This window comes from Sphaeramia orbicularis, unplaced genomic scaffold (genome assembly GCF_902148855.1).
Source record: "Sphaeramia orbicularis unplaced genomic scaffold, fSphaOr1.1, whole genome shotgun sequence".
Classification (NCBI taxonomy): Eukaryota; Metazoa; Chordata; class Actinopteri; order Kurtiformes; family Apogonidae; genus Sphaeramia; species Sphaeramia orbicularis.
This window is the reverse complement of record NW_021941558.1, coordinates 256352-270953: the sequence shown is the minus strand read 5'-3', so window position 1 is coordinate 270953 and position 14602 is coordinate 256352. Positions and strand designations below refer to the sequence as shown.

Below are 14602 nucleotides of genomic sequence, written 5' to 3'. Positions count from 1 at the left end.
AGAATGTGTTCACCAGATGATCAGGGTTTGATCCTTAAAAAAAAATACAAAACATGATTACACACAAAAATAAGACCCAGTAATGACTGTTGTGAGTTATGTGCTGCACACTATATATAGTACATAATCATCTGGAAAAAAATGTATTTTTTTTTTATTTATTCAACCTTTATTTAACCAGGAAAAAAAAGATCCCATTGAGATTAGGAGCCTCTTTTCCAAGAGGCAGCATGAAATATAACACACAGTTACAGCCTTCAAATATTTACAGGACAAGACAAACTATGAGAAACAAGTGCAGGTCATTGAGTTAGTCTGCAGCACTTTGAGTTTGGATTTAAAAGCATTTAAGGAGATCAGTTCAGTCCGTTTCCAGTGTGTGAGGAGCAGAGTGGACACATGAGCTTCGACCCAGTTCTGTACGGGTGAACGGCACAAAGAGGAACAGCTGATCATCTGATCGTAGACGATAAGAATCCACACTTCTTCTAGTTATTAAACTACAGATACAGGAGGTAATAATCCAGGTATGTGCTTGGGAATAAAGGTGTCCCAGGACAGGCCGACCCACTGCTGAACACAGCTGACGGTCACATGTCACGGCTTTAGAATTAGTCATAAACCTCACAGAAGAAGGATGAACTGTGTCACCCACTGGAAGACATTTGGACGATGCGTTCATATAAAGTACATCTGCATAATCGAACATGTTACATATTTATTTGTCCTCTGCTGGACCGTCTGTCTTTGTCCCAGCTTTCAAACTACATCAGCACATATACAAGAACTTCTCATTTTCCCTTAATATGAAAGCAGCAGGAAACGATACTGATGAGAGCGGAGGTCTTTGTATCACTGACTGAATCAAATCCTTTGGATTTCATGCAGTTTACTGAACTGTCAGATGTTTTCCAGGTGGTGACCAGAGTCCTCCTGTGTTGTAGGTGGAGACCATCCAGAGCTGTTCCTGAATGTTTGTTTATCAGAAACAGCAGCAGTGTCAGCGCAGGTGTTTGTGTCGAAGCTTCACAAACCACAGCAGTCCCATCTGGAATAATAACACCGACCCAGTCAGAGTTAGTGTGTGTGTGTGTGTGTGTGTGTGTGTGTGTGTCTGCTGAGTCGACCTGCCCTGGGTCATTTCACAACACTTAGTTCTGTCAAAGCCAGGGTTTAAGGCAGGAATGTGTCTGAGAACAGGGACGGTGTCCACCAGGAGACCAACTCACATGTACAGGGTTTGGCAACAACCACTGACCCACATGACCCATATGACCCACATGACCCATATGACCCATATGACCCATATGACCCACATGACCCATATGACCCATATGACCCACATGACCCATATGACCCACATGACCCACATGACCCACATGACCCATATGACCCACATGACCCACATGACCCATATGACCCACATGACCCACATGACCCACATGACCCATATGACCCACATGACCCATATGACCCATATGACCCACATGACCCATATGACCCATATGACCCACATGACCCATATGACCCATATGACCCACATGACCCACATGACCCACATGACCCAATGACCCATATGACCCACATGACCCATATGACCCACATGACCCATATGACCCACATGACCCATTTGACCTACATGACCCATATGACCCACATGACCCACGTGACCCACATGACCCATATGACCCACATGACCCATATGACCCACATGACCCATTTGACCTACATGACCCATATGACCCACATGACCCACGTGACCCACATGACCCATATGACCCACATGACCCATATGATCCACATGACCCATATGACCCACATGACCCACATGACCCACATGACCCATATGATCCACATGACCCACATGACCCACATGACCCACAGAACCCATATCTGATGCATTCATGTCACCTGTGGAACCCACAACTGTGAGGTCAAAGGTCACCAACAGTAGTCAGGGAGGAGGAAGTAACAAACAGCACCAAACAACTGACAACAACAACAACAACAAGAACAACGGTGGGCCCTGTGTTCTTCCTTGGTGGAGGTCTGTGCTCTCCGAGTGCTTTTCTAGTTTGTTTTCTGCACTAAATCAAAGAGACAAAAATGGTGTTGCCATTATTTATAGGTTATTATGATATTATTTTTGAGTTCGAAGCCTTAATTTGCACTTTGTAAATTCATCCTGCGGGCCGGTTTTGGCCCTGGGCCGCATGTTTGACACCTGTGGTCTGCATGGTTTTACTGGTGAATCACTGCTGCAGTAAATAGTAATGTTTCCATGTTTAGTACTTGACCTCTGAACATCCACATCTGATGAGGCCTGTTCAAGGGTCAAAGGGCTAAAGATATAATTCAAGGCAGAGTAGAGTGCTTAATTCAACAGTGTGCAGGTCAGATACTTGATCCTTTACGGTTCTTTTAATCTGATACTGTTTGTTTTGTTACTAGATTCAGATAATGACAGGTAAGATCCCAGTCTGATATTTATTTACAGCAGTTTGAACTAGAGGCTGAAGGGAACCAGTTCAAACATGTCAGTGGAATTAGAACAGTGGACTGTTCCAAATGTGTGTTTAACCTCTGCACAAAACACAATGTGTACAAAGAGCTGTCGCAGTCACATGACAACAGTCACATGACCAACAGTCACATACACAGACTGGGTCTGGTGCAGTAAAATACCAGTATGTGTGGTGGCTTCAGGCAGTGGGTGGTGGTTTGACTGGTGTTGGAATGAACCCCAGTGGAATGTGTGGTGGATTAAAAGCCAGCGCCCTCTGCTGGTGCTTTTAGGAACACAGCAGGTTTACAGGATCAGCTGTTTGAGAGAAGGAAACCAGGACACACTTACTGTAACGTCCAGGTCATTCAGTTCCCGTTAACATCCAGACCATAAAACACACACTGATAAGTGGTTGTTAGTCGGCTGCATTTATGATCCCTTTATCACCTTTGATTTAGAACTTCTGAGAAACAGTAGGGAAATAAAGCCCACACTCCTGATTATCTGGTAATAATATAACACAAGTGTTACCACACACACTGACAGGACTCATGTTTACTCTGAAATCAACACTAAGTATCCACAGACTGTACGACTGACTGAATTAAACATACACGTCACTGTTTACACACAGTTAGAATCTAATGTCTAGTGTTCTTATTTAAACTAAAACTCCCTCAGCTTATTCTGTGTTTATCATCTTCACATGCAGCATCAGCTGATAGTTTACATTATAACTTGTTTAGGATAGCTCTGTTAGCTTAGCTCAGTTTGCTTAGCTCCGTTAGCTTAGCTCTGTTAGCTTAGCCCTATTAGCTTAGCTCTGTTAGCTTAGCTCTGTTTTTCGACAGAAAGCAGTAAATCCACTCATCACCTGTATTTTCTGTCCAGTTTGTGTCGTCAGTGGACGTGTCACAGATCTGTTTAAATCATCTGAACAAAGTCAGAACTGTCACAGTTTAGTCTGAACCCTGGATCCACAAACGGTGAATTTAACAAAAATAATAACATCACATAAAAACCTTACACCTTCATAATCAACTCACCTGAGTAGAAAAAAAAACACTGTGATTTCAGCCTCACACTTATTCTTTTTTTTTTTTTTTTTACCCCGCCCATCAAAGGGCAGTCACATGGTATTATTTTTGGTTTGGTTTGTTTGTTTGTGTTTTTGTTTGTTTGTTTGTTTGTTTTGTAGCAGGAAGCAGGAGATCAGGAAATGACATCAGAGTTGAGGAGGGGGAGGGGCAGGTTAGAAATCGGAGCCACCTGTTTAGAGGAGGGAGACAAAGGCCAGAGCCATAACTGGACTTCAGATCGGACACACTGGGCTACAGTCTGTACATTTAACAGGAAAACAGCCAACAGGGTTATGCAGCCAATGTCAGGTCGGATCTGTCAAACATGTATTATTGGAGTGTAGGGCATAATCAGAGCAGCGAGGGAAATTATTTACAGCGTTAAAGACACTGAAACATACAGATTTGTCTTTGCAGGGGCTTCATGGGGGTCAAGTTGGATACACACATAAATACATAATAGAGCACTGAAAGGGTACTGATGTTATAGGAGGGGGTTTGGTGTTTTTTTCTGCCAAGTCTCTGTTCACACTCCACTCCAGTCGGTGGCAGTAATGCTCCAATAAGATGACTTACCAACCACCATAAGACCATAAGAACAAAAACAAGAACAAAAACAAGACTAAGAAGAAGAATAAGAACAAGAGGAGGAAAAGTCAAACCGAGGACAGAACGACAGGAGAAGAAAGACTGAAAAGAAAAGCAAGAAATTAAACTGAATGGAGCCTTAAAGGAGGAATGTGAAAATGGACTGGTGTGGACCCAGGACCCAGGATCAGCTGGACCAGTTCCTGCTCTGTCTCCAGGTCAGAGGTCACCTCCACCTACAGACAGGTACGTTCACTTTAACCTAAACTGCCCTGAACTGGACCCCATTCATCTGTTTTCCCTGTTTTGTCTGTTTCACACACACAAACACACTGAACTGAACTGAACTGAACTGAACTGAACTCATCCCCCAGAAAGAACTGAACAAAGTTGAAGACTGACCAACACCCCCCCCCCCAATAGCATTTGACCAACGACACAACTTTATTCTTCATTCCTGCTCAGTGGATTTTATTACCACAGGGGTTTGTTTGTCTGTTACCAAGATAACTCCAAAAGTTATGGAAGGATTTTTGATAAAATTTTCAGGACGTGTTGATACTGGCACGGGGGGCGGGGGGGGGGGGGGGGGTGACTACCTTCAAGACTGTTAGGAAACCATTTCAGGTGACTACCTCTGGAAGCTCATCAAGAGAATGCCAAGGGTGTGCAAGGCAGTCATCAGAGCTAAGGGTGGCTACTTTGAAGAAACTAGAATATAAGAGATGTTTTCAGTTATTTCACACTTTTTTGTTAAGTACATAATTCCACATGTGTTCATTCATAGTTTTGATGCCTTCAGTGAGAATCTACAATGAAAATAGTCATGAAAATAAAGAAAATGCAAAGAATGAGAAGGTGTGTCCAAACTTTTGGCCTGTACTGTATATATATATATATATATATATATATATATATATATATATATATATTTTTTTTTTTTTTTTTTTTTTTTTTTTCTTACAGACTGTATTCCTGTACATATCTACTCACTGTATAAATACTCAGATTTGCACTTTCCATACATATTACAATATAAAACCCACTGTAGATAATAAAGACATAAACATATATTTTTGATAGACACATCCACTCACTGTATATAAACTCCAGTTTACACTCTGGTCATATCACGTTATAAATCCACTGTAGATCTGAACCCATTGTTGTGTCTGTCTCCAGTGGACTGTTGGTCTGTGTTGTGTCCAGGTCCACATGTTGTTCTGGATTCATGTTGGAACTGTATGTTGTGAGCACTGAAAAAACTGAAGGCAAATTCCTTGTATGTGTTCACATACTTGGACAATAAAACTGATTCTGATTCTGAAGAGAAGAAATAAAACAGTTCAGTATCCAAAAAAATACAACTGAATAAACATGGATGACATAAATAATAAAAAATATTAGCAAATAAATGTACAAATGCAGAGGATGTGACATTATGGACACTGACCTGTTTCCAGAGGCAATATGTAAAAGGGGAGGGGCTGCGGACACACAGGGGGTTTATATATGGACACTACTGGGACACATGAAGAAGAGGTGGGCATGGCTGGAGGACTAACCCTCCAAACAGACAGCAGATATGGAGAAACTAGAATGAAAACCACAATTTAACCACATTTAGTGTCATTATATATTTACATTTACATTTCTGCATTTGGCAGATGCTTTTTCCAAAGCGACCTACAGCAGAAAAACCCAAAAATGAAAGAAAAATACAAGAATAGGTTCAAAACATAAAACAGCTGTACAATTAAAACCCTGTTGTGCAGAAGAATAAAAAGCAAAATAATAGACTAAAATACAAGAATAAATTAAAAAGAGACATAAAAGCAGCTGTACACTTAAAAACAGTGACATAAAAATACCAAGTAAAGACAACAGAATAGACAGGATCATACATTTAAACTGGAATGTGTGACAGTGCTGGAACTGGAGGTGTTCTGTGCAGAGCTGGGTCTGCAGGAGCTTCTGGGACACAGGCAGGGACGCCTCTGTTCTGGTAGAGCTGGTAGAACGTTCCACCACCGTGGAACCACCCATGAACAGAGCCTGGACTGTCTGTGCAAGGTTTGGAGACCACCAGACAACGTTCCATAGACGAGTGGAGTGGAGGTGGGCAACACAAGCTTTTATGAGACCCATGGAGAACTGAGGAGGAGCAGAGCTATGGAGAACTGAGGAGAACTGAGGAGGAGCAGAGCCATGGAGAACTGAGGAGAACTGAGGAGGAGCAGAGCCATGGAGAACTGAGGAGAACTGAGGAGGAGCAGAGCCACGGAGAACTGAGGAGAACTGAGGAGGAGCAGAGCCATGGAGAACTGAGGAGAACTGAGGAGAACTGAGGAGGAGCAGAGCCATGGAGAACTGAGGAGAACTGAGGAGAACTGAGGAGGAGCAGAGCCATGGAGAACTGAGGAGAACTGAGAAGAACTGAGGAGAACTGAGGAGGAGCAGAGCCACGGAGAACTGAGGAGAACTGAGGAGGAGCAGAGCCATGGAGAACTGAGGAGAACTGAGGAGGAGCAGAGCCACGGAGAACTGAGGAGAACTGAGGAGGAGCAGAGCCATGGAGAACTGAGGAGAACTGAGGAGGAGCAGAGCCACGGAGAACTGAGGAGAACTGAGGAGAACTGAGGAGGAGCAGAGCCATGGAGAACCGAGGAGAACTGAGGAGGAGCAGAGCCACGGAGAACTGAGGAGAACTGAGGAGGAGCAGAGCCATGGAGAACTGAGGAGAACTGAGGAGGAGCAGAGCCATGGAGAACTGAGGAGAACTGAGGAGAACTGAGGAGGAGCAGAGCCATGGAGAACTGAGGAGAACTGAGGAGAACTGAGGAGGAGCAGAGCCATGGAGAACTGACTTGAATTAATATATACTGAAGGGGTTCCATCTATTTCTGTAAACTCCATATGAGGTGGATGAAAACCCAGTGTCAGTCAGATGTACTGTGTTCCACATGGGGTCAGTTCTGTTGGTTTGAAGTTTGACAGAAGTGTGAGTCAGCACAGGTCATGTGACTACACTGAACTGAGTCTGTGTGTGTGTGTGTGTGTGTCTGTCTGTGTGTGTGTGTGTCTGTCTGTCTGTGTGTGTGTGTGTGTGTGTGTGTGTGTGTCTGTCTGTCTGTCTGTGTGTGTGTCTGTCTGTGTGTGTGTGTCTGTGTGTGTGTGTGTCTGTCTGTGTGTGTGTGTGTGTGTCTGTCTGTCTGTGTGTGTGTGTGTGTGTGTGTGTGTGTCTGTCTGTCTGTCTGTCTGTGTGTGTGTCTGTCTGTGTGTGTCTGTCTGTGTGTGTCTGTCTGTCTGTGTGTGTGTCTGTGTGTGTGTGTGTGTGTGTGTGTGTGTGTGTGTGTGTCTGTCTGTGTGTCTGTCTGTCTGTGTCTGTCTGTGTGTGTGTGTCTGTGTCTGTGTGTGTGTGTGTGTCTGTGTGTGTGTGTCTGTGTGTGTGTGTGTGTGTCTCATCTACACCTGTCTCTCCTCTTCCGTCCTCTCTATCTGCCTCTGACTGTGTTCATGTTGTGTCTGTCCTTTAGTCTCATTTCTTTGTCTTTCCTTGTGTGTGTGTGTTTTTTTCTTTTCATTGTCTTTTCTTTGTCTTTCCTTGTGTGTGTTTTTTTCTTTTCATTGTCTTTTCTTTGTCTTTCCTTGTGTGTGTTTTCTCTGCCTGTTGTGAACATGTGTGTGTCTCACTCGTGCTTTGTTTTTTCCAGTCACTCTGACTGTGGATCCAATGACAACTGAAAACCTTTAACGTGGACACAGTGGCTGTTCTCTGATATATGAAGGAATAAATGATTGTATGAACTTTACAATAACATTTAAAAACACTTCTGATCAAACAGGAACCACACATAAAAATGATATTCTGACTTGTATTGTTTGTTTGCTTTGTTGACATCACACTCCCTCTGGTGGATGTTCAGTAAAAATACTTTAAAACCACAAGTAAAAGACCAGCACAGAAAATATCCAATCCAGTTTTATTTGTAATGAACTTTAAAACAATGAATAACATGAACAACTTGAAATAGCTTTGGAAAAACAAGGACAATTTTAATAATATTCTGCTTCAGTTGATCAGTTTATCATTTACACATGTGCATTACAACCTCCATTACAAATACATAAAACATTAAATAACAGGCAGAGTATTGGTATAATTCCATTTACTTCTAGTAAGACATTTCAGCTTGTTCCTATTTTTTGTTTGTTAATCTTGTCACAACCCGGCTCTGAGGTGGTGACCAGAATGGAGACGGAGGTGGTGAAAAAGTAACAAAGATTTATTAAATAAATTAATAATAACAAAAACACGGAATGCTGCAGAAACGCCAGCCAGGAGGAGCAAAGCAGGGCAGAGCAGGACCAGACCAGACAGCCAGCAGCACCGAGACCAGACCAGACAGAGAGCGTGTAGACCAGGCCGGACCAGAGAGAGACAACCAGAGAGCCCGAGAACCAGAGAGCCAATGATCATCATGGACGAGCTGCTTATATAGTCACGCCTGGACCGCCACAGGTGTTACCAATTATGCCATCGCCGTCTGTAAAAGAAAACTGACAGTGCCCCTAGTGCCCGGAAGGTGCGGGGCCGTCACAATATAAACATTATCATGCAATTTTAGTTTTTTACACTAAACCAGGGCTGTCAAACCTGCGTCCCCCCAAAGGTTCCAGTCCCACCCCTGGGATGAATTTACACAGTGTATAAACTCCACAGTCCAGGCTGTGGAACTCATGTTAGTGTGGGTTCCACATCCAGACCAATCTGATCTACAGTCCAATAAGAACAGCAGAAGAACCCACACAGAAGAACCACTGCAGATTTACTACTGGGTTTGATGGAAAAATAATAATATTACAGTCACATTAAATTGTGAAAATCTTTCCATTTCCAAACTCTCCTGTACCAATAAAATGTGACTAACCTGAACAAATGTGTCCAACCTGAAATGTCTGTATTAAATTCAGTCCAGTTTGAACTCTTTTCTTCCTGTTCCTCAGTGTTTAGTGTCTTTGGAGATCTGATCCAGAATGCACATGGACTAATGAGAAGTGGAGGAAGAAGACTGAGAAAATTGTTCAAAATTTTTCTGAGGAAATTTCCGTTTTTTCAGGTTATTCACATCTTTTTGTTTGGATCATTTATAAAAGTAAGTGTTTTCGCAATGTAATGGGTTTTTTCCTCACTCAAACACAGACATAAATGTGCAGTTGTCGTTATTTCTGGGTTCTTCTGTTCTTCTTTTCCTGGTTGGGTCCACTGCAGATCAGATCAGACTGAATGTGGAACCTGAAAGAACAGCCGTTTAGAACCCTGGTGTAAAACAAAGATCAAATCTGCAGTTGTCATTATTTATAGGTTTATTATAATAATATTTTACTGGTCTGACCCAGCTAACGTCTAACTGGTCTGTATGTGGAACCTGAATTTAAATTATTTTGACACCACTGATTGATAATTTCTTCAGTGTAATGTTTGTATTTCAGAAATTCATCCTTTGGGCCACATGTGTGACACCTGTGTGTTTAGACCAGGGGTCAGCAACCCTGGTCCTAGAGAGCCACTATCCTGCATGTTTTAGATGGATCCCTCTTCCAACACACCTGGTTCAAATGATAAGCCTACCATCAAGCTCTGCAGAAGCCTGATAATGACCATCAGGTGTGCTGGAAGAGGGAAACATCTAAAACATGCAGGATAGTGGCTCTCTAGGACCAGGGTTGCTGACCCCTGGTTTAGACGAATATTCTATTGAACTGCTGCTTATCAAAGACAGCTGATGTAGAAATACTGCCATCTAGTGGTGTTTTTTTTTATATGTGTGCGCTTAAGGCCACAAACTGTTGGAGGTTCTTCTGGGTTCAGCTGGACTGGTTTAGATCAAGGTTCTAAAGGTTTTGGATTTTTCATTCTAGTTTACTTTTATTTAGTTTGGACTTTTTTTTTCTCTATTTCAGTTCATTTTAATTTGTTTTTAGAGCAGGTTTGATAGTTTTAGTTAGTTTTCTTTTTTGTTCTAAATGCTTAGTCGTAGTTTAGTTGTAGTTCAGTTGTAGTTCAGTTTTAGTTTAGTTGTAGTTTAGTTGTAGTTCAGTTGTAGTTCAGTTTTAGTTCAGTTTTAGTTTAGTTGTAGTTTAGTTTTAGTTCAGTTGTAGTTTAGTTGTAGTTCAGCTGTAGTTCAGTTGTAGTTCAGCTGTAGTTCAGTTGTAGTTCAGCTGTAGTTTAGTTGTAGTTCAGTTGTAGTTTAGTTGTAGTTCAGTTGTAGTTCAGCTGTAGTTCAGCTGTAGTTCAGTTGTAGTTCAGTTGTAGTTTAGTTGTAGTTCAGTTGTAGTTCAGCTGTAGTTCAGCTGTAGTTCAGTTGTAGTTCAGTTGTAGTTCAGTTGTAGTTCAGTTGTAGTTTAGTTGTAGTTCAGTTGTAGTTCAGTTGTAGTTCAGTTGTAGTTTAGTTGTAGTTTAGTTGTAGTTTAGTTGTAGTTCAGTTGTAGTTTAGTTGTAGTTTAGTTGTAGTTCAGTTGTAGTTCAGTTGTAGTTCAGTTGTAGTTTAGTTGTAGTTCAGTTGTAGTTCAGTTGTAGTTCAGTGGTCTCTTTTCTCTTCTTCTCTGTGCTCCTATTCAAATCAGTCCCAGACAGGACTCTGCTGCTTTAGTCTCCATGTTTCCAGGTAGAGTGGGGACCAGAAGACGACTGGAAACCACAAGTGAACACAAGTGACGGAGCAAAAAGTGTCGTATGGAGACAGCACAGAAAACTGAGAGAGACAAAGAAATCCACTGAACATCAATCTGACATTGACAAAGACCAAAACCAAGGGAATCTGATCCAGAATTTGTATCTGTTTTAGTTAGTTTAGTAAACACACAATACAGTTTCAGTTAGTTATGGTTTTTTCTTTTAATTACCTCCATCAGGAGGTGGAGGTAATCACTTTGCTTTGTGTTTGTTTGTTTGTTTGTTTGTTCATCTTCAGTGTAAAACTCTTCCACCCATCTTTCCCAGATCTTCCCCACAGATAGGCCTAGGCCCTGGGACCAACCCAGTCCATTTTGGTCCCAGTAGGACAAAGTTCAAGGTCACAGCAAGGTCACAACATCTACAGTTTTCCATCTGTCATCATTGAGACATTTTCCAAAATTCCAAACGACTCCGATTCTCCTCCAGTTGGATCCACCTGTAGCTTAGAACAGTCTCTTGTATGTGGAACTAAATTGTCCACATCCACTGTGGAATGTGGACTCTGTGGACATTTACACTGAACACTGAAAATCCCATTTCCCACACATTTAAAATTAGAACTCAACTAATATTGATGTGAATTGAATCTAATTGGACAGACACATGACTGGGACCAGATTCAACAGTTTGTGTGTATGGAACAACCTGGAAACTGTTGGATTTAAACAGACAGAGTGGATCCACACATGCACACAGTTCAGGCTGAAGGAGGAGCTCTGAGTTCTGAACACTGGTTTGAGTTTTTATTTATTTAAATTAACGAAAATGTTTTTTTAATTTTAGTTTTGGTCATTCCGTTCGTTTTCGTTAATGATGATAACTTCGGTCAGGTCCCCAGGTTGAACTTAGATGAGAATATGTTAAGTTCATTTACCTCCTACATCAGGACCTGTGATGGGACTGTTGCGCACACGTACACTGTGCTGTGGATGCTCAGTTGTATGTACTGTGCATGTGTGGTTTCCTCCTCAGATGGCTGCTGTTTGTTCCTGTAGCGGCTGTGCTTCAGTAGGTCAGCTCAGCTGCAGTGGGCCTCCGTCTGCTCTGACTTCAGACTGCTGCAGTGGTTCCTACTGTCACAGCAGCTGAACGTTCATCCTGTACACAGGTATGTTTACCACACACAGCTGCACACCTTCTCCTGGGAGACTCAACATGAGTCAGGAATTAGTCACAGTTTGCATGGCTTTAAACGTTACATGTGTGAGCTTTAGTGAAGGGAATCTGTCTTATCTCAGAGGAGCCGTTTGTTCACAGCAGCAGCAAGTGATGTCAAATAACAGCAAATACAGACAAGTGATGTCAAATACACTGTAAACCTGGACTTTGTTTTGACTAAAATACTTTAATTCCAATGGACTTCAATGATTTCAGTTTGATTCCCTTCCTATAAAATGTTCGGTTTTTTTTACTCATTTGTAGACAGAGTGTAAAGAACAAAAACAGTTTCAGTTGAATGGATTTAAATCCCTCAGTTTTAGTTTTACCCCGTTTTTTTCTCTGTGCAGTGCATTGTGGGTGTTGTTGCTGTAGTTGTAAATGTGTAGTTTTTCTGTGCAGGGTTCAGTGGGTTGTGCTGTTAGTGTTCATTTGGACTGAATGTGTGTGTGTGTCAGTGTTTTTGGCCTTTTTGGGTTTGTATTTTTGTCCAGCTGCAGCAGGAGTCCCAGCCACAGGAACAACCATGCATTTACTGATCACATAGGAATAATAATAATACTTATTTAATGCAAATCTGAATGCTTTGCCAAATTAAAAGTACTTCCTGTACTGGAAAATTACAGTGAGTTAATTTCCTGTTTAACTTTCCTCCACACTACAAGATAATAAGTTAATTAATTATACAAAGCCATTTATAGTGTAAAAGATTTTAATTTAAATCAACTTGGAATTGAGTCCAGTGAACTGATGATATTCAGTCTAATGATTATACAAAGCAACTGACAAATAATAAAAACAGTAATTCCATTCAAATCAAGCATTTCAGTTTAATACACTCCAGGTTTCAGTACTCACTACTGACATTTTTTAAGGCAGCTGGTTTCCTCAGATTTTTTAAGTCAACTCAGCTGATCCGGTCTGACAGTGTAAAAGCAAACCCAGACAAATGATGTCAAATCAAAGCAGACCCTGTTCACATAAACACGACTGAGTGTCTGTGGGCTCTGACTTCTGTCACACTCAGATTTCAGTCTGTCGTTTTTCTGCACATTCACACTGTTCTTTCAGACCAGCTGTTTTTCACAGAAAGAGCCAATAAAACAAGAATGCAATGCTCTCATAAAAGTGATGCCTTCAAGTGTCTGTGCTGAGCCTGTGGAAATACAGTTGACTGATAGAATTAATACACTGACAGTAGAAGGTCCAGAACAGAAGGAGTCCCAGCGCTGGAGCAGAACTGAACATGTCAGCTGTTCAAATGTAGGTCACAACCCAGAAAATATGAGCTGTTAGAACTGAACAGAAGGGAACAGAGGGAGGTGAGAACTGAGAGGAGACAGGAGGACAGAAGAAGGAGAAGAAGAAGACAGGAGAGGACAGGACAGACAGAGGTTTAAAGGAGGTGAATCAGTGAAATGAAAGGAGTTAAAAGTGAAGACACCATGAGGACAGAGCGGCTGGTTTGAGTATTTGAGCTGACAGATGATGACAGATGCACAGAGAGAATGAAGTGATGAGAGGGTGGACAGCTGATGAGAGGAGGTGTGGAAAGAGAGGAAGAGGAGAGGAAGAGGAGGTGTGAAAAGAGAGGAGGAGAGGAGAGGAGAGGAAGAGGAGAGGAAGGGGAGGTGTGGAAAGAGAGGAGGAGGAGAGGAAGAGGAGAGGCATGACAAATTCATGGGGCCCAGCATTTGTGGGGGGGCTGTAGAGCAGAGGGGGTCCAGTGGATCCAGGTTAGACAGTGGGAACATTTCATGTCCGATCCACTGAAGAACAGGAGCAGAACCCAAGAATGTGGAAGTACGTTCACTTTCAGTTTCATTTTCAACCCCCCCCATGTAACTTTCATGGGGCCCACAGTTGGTAACAGCGCCCCTGCCTCTGTATTTGTGCCAAGTTGGAAGGAAATTGAAACAAAATTTTCATTTTTATAGACATTTGAAATTTCACCCATTATAAGGAAATGGAAGAAAAAAGATTAAAACATTCCTCAAATATTTGAACTTTGACCAAAACGTAACCACATCCATTCTGGGTCACTGGTAAACTATAAACCCAGTTAGGTCTGAATTCAACCAATAGATTCTGCAGCTAGAGTGTAAACAAACAAACAAACAAACCAAAAACTCCAGCCCTTGGCTTCCTTTCGGGGTGGGGCTGGGGGTGGGGCTAACACCTGTCTGTCAGTGTAAGCCTGTGTCCTCTGCGTCTGTCCCAGCTCTGTCCTCCAGCTCTTTTCAGTGGATGGAACAGGTTGTGTTATCAGCAGTGGAGTCTGTCTGATCCAGTCCGGTCCGGTCCAGCCCGGTCCGGTCCAGTCCGGTCCGGTCCGGTCCAGTCCGGTCCGGTCCAGTTGCAGGCTGGTCGTCCAAACTGTGACTTCAGGCTCAGACTCACGACGGCGTCATGTGACTGTGGTCTGGTCCACAGGCGGTGTCAGAACTGGTTTAGTGTGATGGGGGTCCAGGTGGGGATTTACCAGACTGAGTGTGAAAGAGCGGGGGGGGGGGGGGGGGGGGGGGGGGGGGA

At 42.5% G+C, this 14602-nt stretch overlaps 1 long non-coding RNA gene across 1 annotated transcript in view; it reads left to right on the top strand.

Moving 5' to 3' along the window:
* Positions 1 to 226: 226 nt before the first annotated feature.
* LOC115416092 (uncharacterized) overlaps positions 227 to 14602 on the top strand; it is a 16128-nt gene continuing 1752 nt past the window's right edge. The window contains exons 1-2 of the long non-coding RNA XR_003934919.1: positions 227 to 379; positions 2075 to 2077. This is a non-coding gene — a long non-coding RNA (uncharacterized LOC115416092). The remainder of the gene's footprint in view (positions 380 to 2074; positions 2078 to 14602) is intronic.